At 36.9% G+C, this 17,450-nt stretch overlaps 1 protein-coding gene across 1 annotated transcript in view; it reads right to left on the bottom strand.

Annotated features, from left to right (window-relative positions):
* The window catches only part of LOC141397648 (heparan-sulfate 6-O-sulfotransferase 3-B-like), a 290,759-nt gene extending 275,027 nt beyond the window's left edge, over window positions 1-15,732 (bottom strand). The window contains 1 exon segment of the mRNA XM_073974213.1: window positions 14,167-15,732. The gene's annotated coding sequence lies outside the window, so the exon portion shown is untranslated.
* Window positions 15,733-17,450: the final 1,718 nt, after the last annotated feature.

A 17,450-nucleotide genomic window follows, 5' to 3' on the forward strand; every position in this document is an offset into this window, starting at 1 on the left:
TAAAGTTGGGGACAGGAATGAATATTTTATGGTGGAGGGTATGAAAAGTTCGGCCCGGCCGAACTTAATGCTTTTTTACTTGTTATTCTTTTCGTGTCTATTAAAAACTTCTGTTCAAAAGCATTTCTATAGAGTTTCCGAAACACAGTTTCAAATAGGATTTTAATTAAATTTCGAATGAGTGCTTTATGAAGCACTAAATCCAAAGGAGAAAGATTCTTAAGCTTTGACGATTTGGGTTATTGCTGAGATGGAGGTAAAAAAGAGCCAGTTAATGGGTTCCATACGAAGTGACATAGAGGATATAAGGATTGTGTTTCGGAGCATCTTTTGGCCTGAAAACTTGGATTTCTTTGCCGTGTGACAATAAATGAGGCTTGCTTGAACTTGCCTCTAATGGCCCATACATGGAATGTATGGGGGTAGCATGCCCTGGGTTATAAGCCTGATATTAGTTCGCTTTTGGACAGCAATAATCGCAAGGCGCTAGGAGACTTCAATGCTTCTCTCGAGCTTTTTTTATTCCGCCCTTGGCAATGACTAGGTGGTTACAGCGATGGCCGAGTAAATTGACAGTTCCACATTTTGCACGAAACGAATGAACGAAAACGATTTTATAGCTCATCAGGCATAACCATTGTGGCACCTAGTCAAGTAACGTTTCCATAATTTCGCTTGGCTCCGACCACCTTCCCGTCATCGCACACTGGTCATAACCACTGATCTAGCGTCCTCATTGACCATGCAAAACGTAAAGGACGCCCCTACCAGAATTAGAGGAGAGTGTCATAGCTCGCCAGACATAACCATCGTGTCACCTGGTCTGACAAATGACGTTACCTGGCAACTCGTAATTTCCCTTGGATCAGACCATCTATCCATAATTGTCTGCATTAGCAGACCACCCGATTTCATTACCTCTGAACGCCGCACATTCGTCAATCATAAGAAAGCTGATTGGCCGGGTTTCAGAGAGTTCACCAATCACCGCTTCAGAGAACTGCCCAATCCTTCTGATGTTCGGGTAGCGGAAAGGACGTTCCGAGACATCATCACTGCTGCAGCCGCTCGCCATATCCGTGCTGGTCGAATAGCCGAAGTATGAACAAACTTCCCCGCAGAGGCGACGGGTTTAGCAAATGAGCATGATGAGCTTCGTCGAACCAACCCCAATGACCTCAGAGTCAGGGAGCTGACAATGGAAGTTAACAGGCTGGTCGGCGAGGATAAGCGGAACAAATGGTTAAACCTTTTCAAGAGTTGCAACATTGGAACCGGTATAGGTGAATTGTGGGCAACGGTTAAGTCACTCTCGAACCCTGGAAGAAGGGAAGATAGGACCTCAATCACGTTTGGCGACGTTACGTTGACTGACCCGAAGAGGTGCGCAAGTTATTTCAATCGACAGTTAGTCGAGCTCCCCGAGATTGACAGGGCGAAGAGAAGAGTATTACGTCGCATCAGATCTCTTCCTGCCGAGGAGGAACCACCACAGGAATGCTAAATCATCCAAAGCGTTGGGCCCTGATGGAATCTCCTTGGTAATGCTGAAGCAGCTGGATGAGCCGGGAGTGGAGTATCTCACTAAAGTTCTCAATTTGTCGCTATCCACCCTCATTGTTCCCGAAGTCTGGAAAATGGGCAGGGTGGTCCCACTACGGAAGCCCGGCAAAGATGCCAGCAAAAGTGAATCGTACAGGCCGATTTCGCTTTTGACGCCCGTAGCAAAGACCCTTGAGGCCTTAGTCCTCCCCAGTATCAGAAATAGCTATCAAGTTGCCGATCATCAGCATGGATTCCGTAAGCAGCACAGCACGACAACTGCGCAGCACGCCTTTACCACACATATTTGTCAAGGACTCAGCCAGAGACGGACGTGCGATAGAACAATGATGGTGGCGCTTGACTTAGCAAAAGCCTTTGATACAGTCAGGCACTCTACGCTGTTTGAGGACATTGAGCAGACAGCGCTCCGGCCAAGCTTGAAACGTTGGATAGTCAATTATATGTGTGGACGCCAGTCGTATGTGGAATTCAGGAACAAGCAGCCCAAACCCCGTAGAGTGAAACAAGGAGTTCCCCAATGTGGGGTGATAACGTATGCGGATGATTGCACGATCCTGGCGTCAGGTACCTACCCTGATGACATCTGTGAAGGACTGAACAACTATTTAACCGATCGCACCACCTTTTTCCATTCGAGGAATATGCAGATTTCCGCCACAAAATTAACAGCCACTCTGTTCACCACATGGACAGCGCAGTTTGGAAAAGAACTGAATATCGTGGTCGACGGTAGCAGAATTCCGACCACAAACTGCCCAAAAATTTTAGGGGTCACATTCGACACTACTTTCAAGATGTGCGCGCACGCCACAGCTATCTGCGACAAACTGAAAAGTAGGAACAAGGTCCTCAAGTCCCTAGCCGGCAGCACTTGGGGTGCAGATAAAGAAACCTTGTTGGCCACATATAACGCTATAGGTTGGTCTGTGGTAAGCTATTCGGCGGCAGTTTGGTCCCCGAATTTATGTGATACGAATTGGAAAAAGATTCAAACCTGCCAGAATGCCGCCCTGAGAACAGCAACAGGGTGCCTCCTCAAATCTTCAGCGGACCATCTACATGAGGAGGCAAAGATTCTTCCAGTAAAGCAACACAATGAGATGATTTCGTTGCAGTACTTGCTTGGGTGTTACCGTGAGAGCCATCCCAATCACCATCTGCTGGCTAGGCCTGACACATTCAGGCATATCAGGAAGGATATTCATGCTCTAGAGAGGGAGGTCCAACAATATAGGAGAGAACCCCTAGATGAACAAGCATATCAAGTAGGTTTAATTAGTATTCACACGGATGCAGTTGCTAATGCCATAAGCAAATATAGTGTGAATAAAGTCCTCGAAATACATCCCCCATCTATCGCAACTGAGGAGCGTCAGCTGCCATGATAAACTAGAGTACTTTTGGCTCAATTACGATCGGGATATTGCAGTCGCCTAAATTCTTATTGGGCGGAAATCGACCGTGCCGGCCAAGACATATGCCCAGTATGTAGCATGGGCCCGCACGACACAAAACAGCTTTTCAACTGCCCAGCCAAACCTACTCATCTAACTCCAGTGGATCTGTGGTTACATCCCATCGAAACAGCCACTTTCCTGGAACTGGAGATGGACCCAGAGCTAGATTGAACAGAAGAACCAACATACAAACATAATAATAAATACTGTTACAACAACAACAAACATAATAATTAACACTGTCACAACAACATTCCTACAGGTACTCCTGCGCAAAACTTCAGCACATTTTGGCTTTAATTAAGTTTAAGGCCACTTCTCAGATCGTGTTGAGAATGTATAATTATAATTTTACATTATTCTAATTAGTGGAAGATTTTACATCCCGAAATATCCCTATTTAGGGTCACTCCTTATACACTTCTCGCACTCAAATTTTTAATAGTAATTCTATTATCCTTATTTGTCTTAATAGTGGCCTGAATGTTCTAAAAACTCCGCCCAAGTGGCATTCTTGCAATATAAGAATTATTATGTTTTCTTGGTTTAGACTGCGTAGATTGCATGATACCTACCGCATAAACGGCTAAAATGCTTCTTCTGGCACTTACAAAAATGCTATTTCCTTTTAAAATTCGGGATCCGTTCATTATCCATATGCTGCCATACGCTAAGGACATTCAGCTGTGGTTTTCTGACATAGCCAGCCTTTAGTCGCGGCTTAAAAATTTCACAAATGGACATATCAAAAACGCAACGCCTATAAAAACCTGTTCTGATTGCAATTTCTTCCATTTAAACGAACACATCTTGCCCGGACATTACCCGGATACATAAATTAATATTGTTGTCACAGGATACAAAAACCAACATGTTCTGAAAATGTTCACAAAAAGCCGAGTGGTGCGCGTAAACTAGAGATGCACAAAACAGTACTCTAGCGTAAATTTCATTTCGTTTCATATATTGTCACATACATTGTTTTGTGCATCCCTAGCGTAAACCCACCTTGCATAATCTTTAAATTGCATCATTATTGCCCTTCTTGATGCTGCAAAGAAACAATTGTTTAAATTTCTTCACTTGTAATTTATCATAGGTACACAACAAGTGTAAGCAAAATGACCCACACCTATCAATTTGTTTGAATTGCTTCTAAATACCAGCAGTAAATGAATAGTGGCGCACAAACAAATGGATAATTCATGTCTCCAATTAAACAAATCCATCTTTAAATCCATACGAAAAAATCAATGCAATGCAATTTCCACATGGCTGACTGGCTGGGGCTACATAGAAGCACAAATTCCAACAGGCAAATCTTCACAACAGGGTGCCTCCTCAAATCTTCAGCGGACCATCTACATGAGGAGGCAAAGATTCTTCCAGTAAAGCAACACAATGAGATGATTTCGTTGCAGTACTTGCTTGGGTGTTACCGTGAGAGCCATCCCAATCACCATCTGCTGGCTAGGCCTGACACATTCAGGCATATCAGGAAGGATATTCATGCTCTAGAGAGGGAGGTCCAACAATATAGGAGAGAACCCCTAGATGAACAAGCATATCAAGTAGGTTTAATTAGTATTCACACGGATGCAGTTGCTAATGCCATAAGCAAATATAGTGTGAATAAAGTCCTCGAAATACATCCCCCATCTATCGCAACTGAGGAGCGTCAGCTGCCATGATAAACTAGAGTACTTTTGGCTCAATTACGATCGGGATATTGCAGTCGCCTAAATTCTTATTGGGCGGAAATCGACCGTGCCGGCCAAGACATATGCCCAGTATGTAGCATGGGCCCGCACGACACAAAACAGCTTTTCAACTGCCCAGCCAAACCTACTCATCTAACTCCAGTGGATCTGTGGTTACATCCCATCGAAACAGCCACTTTCCTGGAACTGGAGATGGACCCAGAGCTAGATTGAACAGAAGAACCAACATACAAACATAATAATAAATACTGTTACAACAACAACAAACATAATAATTAACACTGTCACAACAACATTCCTACAGGTACTCCTGCGCAAAACTTCAGCACATTTTGGCTTTAATTAAGTTTAAGGCCACTTCTCAGATCGTGTTGAGAATGTATAATTATAATTTTACATTATTCTAATTAGTGGAAGATTTTACATCCCGAAATATCCCTATTTAGGGTCACTCCTTATACACTTCTCGCACTCAAATTTTTAATAGTAATTCTATTATCCTTATTTGTCTTAATAGTGGCCTGAATGTTCTAAAAACTCCGCCCAAGTGGCATTCTTGCAATATAAGAATTATTATGTTTTCTTGGTTTAGACTGCGTAGATTGCATGATACCTACCGCATAAACGGCTAAAATGCTTCTTCTGGCACTTACAAAAATGCTATTTCCTTTTAAAATTCGGGATCCGTTCATTATCCATATGCTGCCATACGCTAAGGACATTCAGCTGTGGTTTTCTGACATAGCCAGCCTTTAGTCGCGGCTTAAAAATTTCACAAATGGACATATCAAAAACGCAACGCCTATAAAAACCTGTTCTGATTGCAATTTCTTCCATTTAAACGAACACATCTTGCCCGGACATTACCCGGATACATAAATTAATATTGTTGTCACAGGATACAAAAACCAACATGTTCTGAAAATGTTCACAAAAAGCCGAGTGGTGCGCGTAAACTAGAGATGCACAAAACAGTACTCTAGCGTAAATTTCATTTCGTTTCATATATTGTCACATACATTGTTTTGTGCATCCCTAGCGTAAACCCACCTTGCATAATCTTTAAATTGCATCATTATTGCCCTTCTTGATGCTGCAAAGAAACAATTGTTTAAATTTCTTCACTTGTAATTTATCATAGGTACACAACAAGTGTAAGCAAAATGACCCACACCTATCAATTTGTTTGAATTGCTTCTAAATACCAGCAGTAAATGAATAGTGGCGCACAAACAAATGGATAATTCATGTCTCCAATTAAACAAATCCATCTTTAAATCCATACGAAAAAATCAATGCAATGCAATTTCCACATGGCTGACTGGCTGGGGCTACATAGAAGCACAAATTCCAACAGGCAAATCTTCACAATTTTATGTGTCTGCAAAGCAATTAATTCTAAGAAGAAAATCATTGAGGCGCGCACTTGCTCCCACTCCCTGTTTAGGATCATAAAATCGGGACGGGGAGCGAGTGAGTTAAATGCCTTTATGAAACAAAATTACATCTCTTTTTGCTTGCATTTCAATAATTTTACAAAGAAGAACCACAAAAATAGAAATAACAAAAATTGTAACAAAAGAAGATAACAAAAGCAATGAATGGCACAACAAAAAGGAAAATGAAAGAAAACAGCTGTGCGAGCGCACTATGTAAAATGTAACAGAAAAAAATCACATTCACCTTTTCACCTCTCTTGGTCAGTGTTGCCGTTCGAAAAATTTTTTTCGGCCCAAAATTTTCCTAAAAACGGCCCAAAACGACCTAAAACGGCCCAACATTAAAAACTAAAACAAAAAAATATATTTCTCATAGATACCTTTTATTACTTTTAGAAAAATCGAATAAAATATTGTCTATTTATACCCTCAGCCTTTAGGCTAAAGAGGGTATTTACACTTTGATACGGCCAAAAATGTGCCTCATCGAAATAATGGTTTTAGACCCCAAGTATGTTTGTACGATATTCGTTTCAGACAATTTTGAGTAGATCTAGCAATGTCCGTCCGTCTGTCTGTCTGGCTGGCTGGTGCGCACGATAACTCTCGAACGGATCAATCGATTCGGTTCAAATTTTGGGTATCGAAATATTTTGTCCAGATTTGATTTAAGTTCGAAGATGGGCCATATCGGTCCACTCCTTCAGGTACCTCCCCCACAAAAGTTCAAAAATGTTCGGAAAAATTGTCCGCACGATAACTCTTGAAGGGAGTAACCGAATTAGTCCATACTTTGCACATCGTGGCATTTTACCAGACATAGATGAGGTTGCAATATGGACCCTATTGGTGCCCTCTTTCTGGTACCTCCCACACAAAATTTTGCTTAAGTGCAGTTTAAGGCCTGCTCTCGAATCGCTTTGATTTTTGTTGCAGCCACTTGTATTCACTACCCCCATTACGACGATATAATTTTTTTCAGGAGCAATTCCATATATCCTCAGAAATCAGCACGAAAACTGCAAACAACCCATATAATACCATGTGTCGTAGTTGGAGTGCACGATAACTCTCGAAAGGATCAACATATTTGGTTAAAATTTTGGGTCTTTCAATATTTTGTCCAAACTTAGTTTAAATTCGAAGATAGACCATATCGGTCCACTCATTCCGGTACCTCCCCCACAAAGGTTCAAAATTTGTCGCCAAGATTGTGGGCATGATAACTCTAGGAGGGAATAACCGAATTGAGCAAACTTTGCTATTGGTAATATTACTTTCAGGCATAGATCGAGTTCTAATATGGACTATATCGGTCCACTCATTTGAGTACCTCCCACACAAAATTTGGAAAAAGTATAGTTTAACAACTCCTCTCTGATCTTAATAATTTGTGACGCAGCAGGTTGCACTTGCGGCCCCTGTTAAGACGTTGTATTTTTCGTGGGAAAGTCCATACTTCCTGATATAATGACCCAAAAAGGTCCAGAGGCTGAGGGTATATCTCTGTCGGCTCAGCTGACTGATACTTTCTTACTTGTTTTACTTAAAGGTAGTATGTCGCAAAAAATTGTCTGAGATATAATTGGTGTGTCTTTTTACTTACTAAATGTTGCTGAAACAATTTTTTCTGCAACTTTTCCTTTCTACAACTTCAAAATTTGAAACATTCGTAATAATTATTACAAATTATCGAGTACGCAGACAGGCATAATGATTGGAAGGCAACAATTTTTTGTGATTTGAATGTAACATAAAGACTTTAGTGCGTGTTTCTCGAAACGGCGTTTTTGAAGTCGGTGCCAACGATAGCTCTAAAACGAATTGGCCGATCTTCATATGACCTTATTATATTATTTATGTGAGCTTATTAAAAACATAAAACGCTTGCCTTAAGGCGAGACAGATTAAAAAAATTATTTTGCCCAATTTTTGACAAAAACAATAAATTTTTTTCGGTACAGTCGAAATTTTGACTTTGACTGCTCAAATTTTCTTGAAGAATATATTTGTATTAAATTCTTTTTTTATTAGGTTCCTAAAGCGTTTAAATATACTATGATCGGCCCATCCGTTTTCGAACTATCGTTGGCACCGCAAAACGCTTTTACAAAAAGATGGTTTCGCAGATAGCCATTTACCTCAAGAATATGCACTATTTTTCAACAACAAAAATTCCAAAGGTATTATAAGATGTGTTTTTTGAGATAAAAGAAAGTATAGTTTCACCGAGTCTTAGCAAATTCCAATCTGTTACTATTAAATCGGGGTCACATTCTACAAGTCTGGGAAAATGTAATACTTGGTTCATAATAAGCAAAACTTCGTTTGAGGTTACCTTATGCCATGTTCATACAAGTATTTGAATAACGTCGTTCGCTCTCATAATTACGTACACGAATTAACCCGTTCATACGACATGGTACACAATTCATAGCAACATGATTCATATTTTCGTAGTTTTTGTTTACTGATTTTAAAGAAAGTTTCAACCAAAAGATGAGTAAAGTTAATTGGTATGAACTGAAAAAATATTTTTCCTTCTTTCAGATATCTATTTAATATTAAATTATATTAGTGTCATTCATGTTTTCTATTTTTTCTCACAATTTTGGTGTTTTCAGTATATGTATTTTCAAATTTTTCTATTTTAAAAATTAACGAGAGAGACCCCTGCCAAAATAACTTTTGGTATACAGAGTTTCCGGCAGGCATTGGATTTTTGTTTCTAAATTTGTACGCGAATTTGAAACGATGGACAAGAAATGCAAGTGCAATGACAGAGAAAACGCAATTTGCTATGATTTGAATGTATACTACTCGTTAAACCGTTTACTTTTCATTCATATTTTGCAGTTTTTCTAAAAATGTTTGAGTTTTTAATAAATTTTTAAATTTTGTATTTTTATACCCTCCACCATAGTATGGCGGGTATATTAAGTTTGTCATTCCGTTTGTAACACATCGAACTAATAATTTGCGACCCTATAAAGTATATGTATTCTTGATCAGCATAAAATTCTAAGACGATCTAGCCATGTCCGTCTGTCCGTCTGTTGTAATCACTCTAGCGTCCGCAATAATTCAGATAGAGTGCTGAAATTTTGCACCCGAGGGTCTTTTTACCATAAGCAGGTCAAGTTCGAAGATGGGCTATATCGGTCCACTCTTTAGTATAGCCCCCATATAACGGTACCTCCGGATTTGAGGTATTTTGACGTTCTTCGCCACATTTGCAGACCGAATTAGCTATAATTTGGCACTTAGGGTTCCTAGTGATCAACAAACTTATATCCCAAAGGATATGAGCATAGGTCCATGTTTTGGTATAGTCCCCATATAACGGCACCTCCCGATTTTCGGTATTTTGAGAATTTTAGCCACTTTTTTTTAACCGAATCATCTGCAATTTGACATTTGAGGTTCTCAGTGGTCATGAAACATCTCTACGAAACATCGTCAACATAGGTCCATGTTTTGGTATAGCCCCCATATATCGGTACCTCCCGATTTTCGGTATTTTGAGAATTTTAGCTACAATTTGTAAACGAACTAGCTGTAATTTGCCATTTGAGTTTCTCAGTGGTCATGAAACATCTCCAACAAACATCGTCAACATAGGTCCATGTTTTGCTATGGTCCCCATATATCGGTACCTCCCGATTTTCGGTATTTTGAGAATTTCAGCTACAATTTTTAACCGAACTAGCTGTAATTCGCAATTTGAGGTTCTCAGTGGTTATGAAACATAGGTCCATGTTTTGGTATAGCCCCCATATAACGGTACCTCCCGATTTTCGGTATTTTGAGAATTTTTGCTACAGTTTTTAACCGAAATAGCTGTAATTTGACATTTGAAGTTCTCAGTGGTCATAAAACATCTCCAACGAAACATCGTCAACATAGGTCCATGTTTTGGTATAGCCCCCATATAACGGTATCTCCCGATTTTCGGTATTTTGAGAATATTTGCTGCAATTTTTAACCGAACTAGATGTAATGATCGGTATTTTGAGAATTTTAGCTACAATTTTGTCTATTCAAAAATAATCGTCAATATACATATGTCCATGTTTTGGTATATCCACCCATATAACTGTACCTCCCGATTTTCGGGAATTTTCAGTGGCCACGAAATTTCTTCACTAAAATTCGTCAACATGGGTCCATTTTTGAGGGTCTACATTGTTTTGATGAAACTACCCTCAATATGACTCTTGAAGTTCCCTGCAGCTATAAAACTTTTCCGCCAAAAAAATTAAAGATAGGTTGACTCTTTGATATAGCCCCGTAGGTGGTACCTTTCACCTAGCTGAATACATTTTTTTAGATTAGATTAGATTAGATAACACTGTGCAACAAAATGGAGGTGAAGGTCTGGGACACGGAAAATTCCTCTTGGTGAAGAAAGGCTTGGTGAGTATATTATGAACCCCGAAGGTCAGATCCGCCGTGAGTCGAACTTCCGCGTTATGGTGTGAGTAAATTTTTGTTAGAGACCCTGTGGGCCATCAGGAATTAGCGTTATATCTAAGTACACTGTTGCTTAAGTGCTCCACAAAAACAACAAACAAAAATACAATGCTAATTTATGATGGCTTACAGGGTTCTTTTGCAAAAACTTCATCACGCCATAACGCGGAAGTTCGACTCACGGCGCATCTGTCCTTCGGCGTTTTTAATATACACACACCAATGGCTTTCATCTCCAAAAGGAATTATCTCTGCCCCAACATTTGTGTTCACAGTGTAATTTAAGCAATAGTGGGAGGCAGTAGGAGTCTATTCATTGTCGAAAAGTTGTTCCACCTAAAATTGTGAAAGGACCCTAATTATTCCATTTTAATTAAGACTATTTTGTGGTGGAGGGTATAAAAAGTTCGGCCCGGCCGAACTTAACGACTTTTTACTTGTTATTATCATAATTAATTTATTTCGATAAATTCTCTCATTAGTTAGAGATGGGACATATTTTATCGTCGTTCTGAGAGTAATTTAAATTGAACTATTTGTTCGTTCTCAAAATGTTGTATGGGAAATGAAGTAATTACATCGTAATTTGGGGTCGAACAACGAATAGAGAGCGAATTACCGTCAGTCTGAACAAGGCATTATATGGAGTTATTGTATTTAGTAGTTAAAGGGCCATTATTACATTATTTCTTTTACTATTGGATGGAATTGAAAACGCAGAAAAAAACAATTTGCATGCATTAAAAGTGTAATTTTCACACTAAACGTTAATACAAAGAAGGTCCTCCTTCAATTTTAATCATTACTTTCAACTTTAAGTTAGCCGAAACGCTATAAAACTGTACTAAAAATCCAAACTATAACAAAACAAGAGTTGTAATAAAGGGGGGTATTTGAGTCACTTTTATATTATATTCTCTTATTATGTTGATCTAGTAATTTAATATAAAACTCCAAAACAGCAAATTTTATTTCAAACTTTTTACTTTCTGTTAAGTAAGAGTGCATAAATGTAATTGTCTGCTTTTGTTCCTACAAATATTTATGAAGTTTCGAGCTGGTACGATTCATTTTTGTAGTCAATGTCAATATATTGATTCTCTTTTTTATTTATTTTTTTTATAAAAAAAAGACACTTTGAGTTGACACTCGGATGTAAATAGGATAAACCTGAACTATCTGCTTGAAATTCATTCTTAAGGTTGTTAATTATAGGTAAAATATACGCAAAAAATAGAAAAAAACCTCTAGCTTGGCATGATTCTGTTGCCACCAATTTATTATGAACTTTTTTTATTTATGAACACAATGCATGCATCTTTACCAAATACTTAAGTATCACGAAAAATATATTTCAAAATCCGGGTAACTAAAAGTTAAAAGTGACAATTAAACTACTAGGAGGACATTCTTGGCATTAAGTTTTAATGTGAAAATTATATTTTTAATGCCACCAAATTGCTTTATTTTACGTTTTCAAATCCATCCAATAGTAAAAGTAAGTATGTAATAATAGCCCAAAGACTAATATTTCATATTTTATAAAATATTGTTTAAAATTATTAGCATGAAAACGGCCCAAAAGGGATTTGGGCCGCCCATCGGCCCAAAATAAAAATTATTTTTTATTCGGCCCAAATTTGGGCCGAAATGCCCAAAACTGCTCTTGGTGGTAAATTGTAAACAAGTAGCAAAACAAAACAAATACAAGTGTTGCCAATTAGACGATTTTTTTTCTTATTAGAAATTGCGATTTTTGAAGAAATTAATAGAATGTAAACGTTTTTAAAATTTTTATCACTTTTGACATTTTGCGTTCCCTTACATGAAAACACTGAAGTTGAATGTTTTCATTAAGCTCGGATCGGGACCAAATTTAGATCTCGTCACCCTGATCATAAATATATATATATATAATTTTTTTTGCGGAAGTTCATACCTATTCCTCAAAAAATTCCACGATTATTGGTCTTGAAAATATTTTTTTTAAAAAATCCACGATTATTGATCTGTTAGCGCCTTGAAAATATTCTTTAAAAAGTCCACGATTATTGGACTGTTAAATCCTTGGAAATATTCTTTAAAAAAATTCACGATTATTGTTTTGTTAACCCCTTGAAAACATTTTTCAAAAAATCCACGATTATTGGTCTGTTAACCCCTTGAAAATATACCTTAAAAAATACGATATTATTAGTCTGTCTGTTAACCCATTAAAAATATTCAATCCGCGATTATTGGTCTGTTAACCCCTGAAAATATTCTTCAAAAAATCCGCAGAAATAAATAATATCATCAAGCTTAACTCTAAACGAGAAAAATTAATAAAAAATCAATAAAAAAAGTTTTTGCCCTAACAGGCAAAATTTCAAAACATAAAAAACAGGCTGAGCCCGTCTGGGATTTGAACCCACGTCATTGAAAACATATCAAAAAAATGTTGTCACGGCGTGTTAGCGTTCAAAGCCAAAACTGATAACCTCAAAGGCAGCGCAAAAAAGCATTTGTCGTGAAGAAAATACATTTCAGCGGCCAACTATCCGCGTAAATGTATAAAACACTTTTGCATTTGATCATCAAGCGGAACAAGTGTCAATTAGGGACACCTCTCGGATCGGTCCGACATTTACATTTACCATAGGTAGCCCTTGGCACACTGTTCTCAACGATATATAATTTTCCGGGGGGAAGTCCATACTTCCCGAGATATGGGTCTTGACATTTTACAGTTCTAACGTGGGAAATATGGGCATCGTTTAAAGCTTATGGAGAGTACTTTTATGCACGCGACCGATTCGAGAGGTGCCCCTAAACGACATTTAAGCCGTACAATCTTCTGTGGAACACCCACTTAACATTTCTTCAAATTTATTCACATATCGCGTTTGTTGCTATCAACCATAGATTAGCATAACTGTTTTTGTGAGACAGAAAATGAGACAAAAACCCAATTGGAATTTGTTCTTATTTAAGATAAATTAACATAAAAATTGACATGACATCAACAATTATAAGACCCTTTCATAGTTGAAGGTGAGACTGTCAGACAATCAGACAAAAATTTTCAACAAATTTCAACCTTTGACCAGCTGTTCATCTCAATGAATTTATGAGCTCATAAAACCGCACGCCAAAACTAATAACATTTATGCACAGACAGACTATGACGAGGAGCAGGGAACGAACAAACGGGGTTTGTCATAGACAGCACAATAATCACACACCGAAAAGAACTCCTTCTCCATGCACCACACACCAATTATGTTTTACCTTGAATTTATTGAACGAAGCAATTTCTGACGTAGTTGTTGATTTTTTTTGTATAAATCTTTAATTCTTTTTTGGGAACTTTCGAGGACTATATCTCGGGAAGCATACATTTCCGGGACTAATGTTATAAACCGTTGGAATCAGGACCGAAAGGGCTACCTGCCAAATTTCTCCTCCAGTTGCACCCTAAAGGAAAGATAAGCCCTTTTTTGAATTTCAAGGAAAGGAATTTCTTGTTACCTTTGTTGGTTTCGTCGTTGTTGTTATTATTGTTATATTGGGATAAGACATAAAACGGCAAACACAAAAGACCGCAAAATTATTAATGACACCTTTCTATTTGTTTACAACAAAACGCACGCACACACATAACAAATTTATGGCCATAACAACCCAGCAAACCAAATGTCGGATGTCCGACATATCGAAACAATTTCGGAAGCAAAATCGTTCAGATTTCGTATCGATTTCTATACGATTTTTCGTAGGCGAATTTGTTCAGATTTCGTTCCGATTTCGGAAGTACATTTCCCTTCGAATTTGCTAATGTTTTTCTTCCGATTTCGTTACGAATTCGGAACGATATGTCGGAAACAATTTTCCCTTCGCACAACAACTACCTTTTGTATATATCTAACAGGTAACATTTTAGTTTGTTGTCGAAAAACAAAATGGTTGGTTATAAAATTCGCATATACATTTTTTAAATATTTTAAATATAAATGCAACATATAATAATTCAAGCTAGTGCTGATAGACTCAACATATTCGTACACAAAGTTTACATTGTTCTACTATAACTACAAAATGATAACAACAGTGAAAATCATTAGATATCTTTGAAATTATAATTTTCCAATAAATAATTTTCCTTCGATAATCATACGAAATTATTCCAAAATTGTTCAGGAACCTTTACGAAAGTTCGGAAGGTACCTCAGATTTTCATACGACATTATTCCGAAATCGTTCAGAAATCTGTACGAAAATTCGGAGGAAGAAATTCGAATTCCGAATTTCCCAAGGATTTTCTTCCGATTTCGTTGCGAATTCTGACCGAAATCGATCCGATTTCGCTCCGACATTTCGTTCCGAAATTATGTCAACCACTTCATACAACTTTCGTTAAGATATCGTTACGATTTCGGATCAGATATCGGACGTAACGTCCGAAATTTGTTCCGATTTCGTTACGATATCGGTACGATTGGTTTGCTGGGAAAAGTTCTAATTTGTGGTTTATTTACATTTTGTTTAACACTTTTTCATCTCTTTTTGTTTTGTTACACTTCTTTCGTCGTTTATTCTTTCGCCTTGCTTTTTGAACACAAAATTCGCATTACTTTATTTTGTTTTGGTCGTTGCTTTTATTTTGCACTGATTTCTTGTTATTGTTTAATATTCAATTAAACAAATTATTAACATTTTCTTAGATTAACTGGAGAGAGGAGAAGAGGAGACACTTTTTGTTATTATTTTCTTTTTTATTTTATTTCTTTCTTCTTGTTTAACATATCAGATTTATTGGCATATTTTTTGACACAAAATACCTCCTCATCTCACAGACTTTTGCCATTGAACGATTTACAATTCCAAATTAAGAGGCACATATTCCTTTTGTTGAATTAAATAATTAACATATTTCTCTCTTTTATAAAAAAATATTCAACATTTATTTTATTTATTATTTTGTTATTGTTTATATCTTTCATTTACGAGACGTCACATATTCAGAGATAAAAATATTCTTGCGCTACATTTCTTCCTCCGATTTACTTGTTTCTCACGAGCTGTCAAAATCAAACTGTCTGTGTTTGTTTTTTATCATTTATCTTTCTCCTCAATTCAGCATTGCCAACTTGTGGCAACGCAACGAAGATTTCTTGCCTCGAAATGGGGATGCTTTACACAAAGCAATATTTTAGTGTGAATGGATTGCACAGTGTCCAATCGCAGAGTTTGTGAAAGAACTTTCGAAGAATATTTTGAGAGAATTTTTAAGAACATTTTAAAGGGTTAACAGACCAATAATCGTGGATTTTTTAAGAATATTTTCAAGGGGTTAAATGACCATTAAGCTTAGATTTTTGAAGAATATTTTTAAAGGGTTAACTGACCATTAAGCGCACACTTTTTAAATCGCAGAGTTTGTGAAAGAACTTTCGAAGAATATTTTGAGAGAATTTTTAAGAACATTTTAAAGGGTTAACAGACCAATAATCGTGGATTTTTTAAGAATATTTTCAAGGGGTTAAATGACCATTAAGCTTAGATTTTTGAAGAATATTTTTAAAGGGTTAGCAGGCCAACAGTCCTGGATTTTTCGAAGAGTATTTTCAGAGCAAAAATCGTGGATTTTTTGAAGAATTTTTTGAAAGGGTTATTAAACCAATTATCGTGGATTTTTTGAAGATTATTTTCAAGGCATTAGCAGACCAATAATCAGGGATTTTTTGAAGAATATTTTCAAGAGGTTAACCAATAATCGTGGATTTTTGAAGAATATTTTCAAGAGTTAACAGACAAATAATCGTGGATTTTTGAAGAATATTTTCAAGGGTTAACAGACAAATAATCGTGGATATTTTAAAGAATATTTTCAAGAGTTAACAGACAAATAATCGTGGATTTTTGAAGAATATTTTCAAGGGTTAACAGACAAATAATCGTGGATATTTTAAAGAATATTTTCGAAGGGTTATCAGACGAATAAGAATCGATTTTTTAAGAAAATGTTTAAAGGATTATCAGTCTAATAATCGTAGATTTCTTTGCAGGATTAACCGACCATGAAGGGTTAGCAGAATAATAATGGTGTGTTTTATTTTTTTTAATGATATTTTTGAAAGATTACTTACTTACTTACTTACTTAGCTGGCCCATTACAGAACATTTGTTCTATAGGCCGAACTAAGAAGAGATCTCCATTCCTCTCTATTTGTTGCTTTGCTCTCTGGAATACCGCGCCTTTTCATCTCAACATCCACTTGTTTGCGCCATTTTTGAAAGATTACCCGACCATTAAGCGTGAATTTTTTTAAGAATATTTTCAACGGTTTAACAATCCAATAATGGTGGATTTTTGCATAATATTTTCATGTGCTAACCAACCATTACGCGTGGATTTTTGAAGAAAAATTTTAAAGGGTTAGCCGAAAATTAAGCGCAGACTTTTTGAGGAATATTTTACAGGGTTAGCAGGCCAAAAATCCTGGATTTTTTGAAGAATATTTTCAGGTCAAAAATCGTGGATTTTTGAAGAATATTTTTAAAAGCGTTATTAAACCAAATATCATGGATTTTTTGAAGATTATTTTCAAGGCGTTAGCAGACCAATAATCGGGGATTTTTTGAAGAATATTTTCAAGGTTTATATACAAATAATCGTGGAATTTTGAAGAATATTTTCAGGGGTTAACATACCATTAGGCGTGGATTTTTTGAAGAATATTTTTCTAGGGTTAACCGACCAATAATCGGGGATTTTTTGAAGAATATTTTCAAGAGTTAACAGACAAAGAAAT

The sequence above is a fragment of the Musca autumnalis genome, unplaced genomic scaffold (assembly GCF_047663935.1).
Source record: "Musca autumnalis isolate F117 unplaced genomic scaffold, ASM4766393v1 scaffold_1, whole genome shotgun sequence".
NCBI lineage: Eukaryota > Metazoa > Arthropoda > Insecta > Diptera > Muscidae > Musca > Musca autumnalis.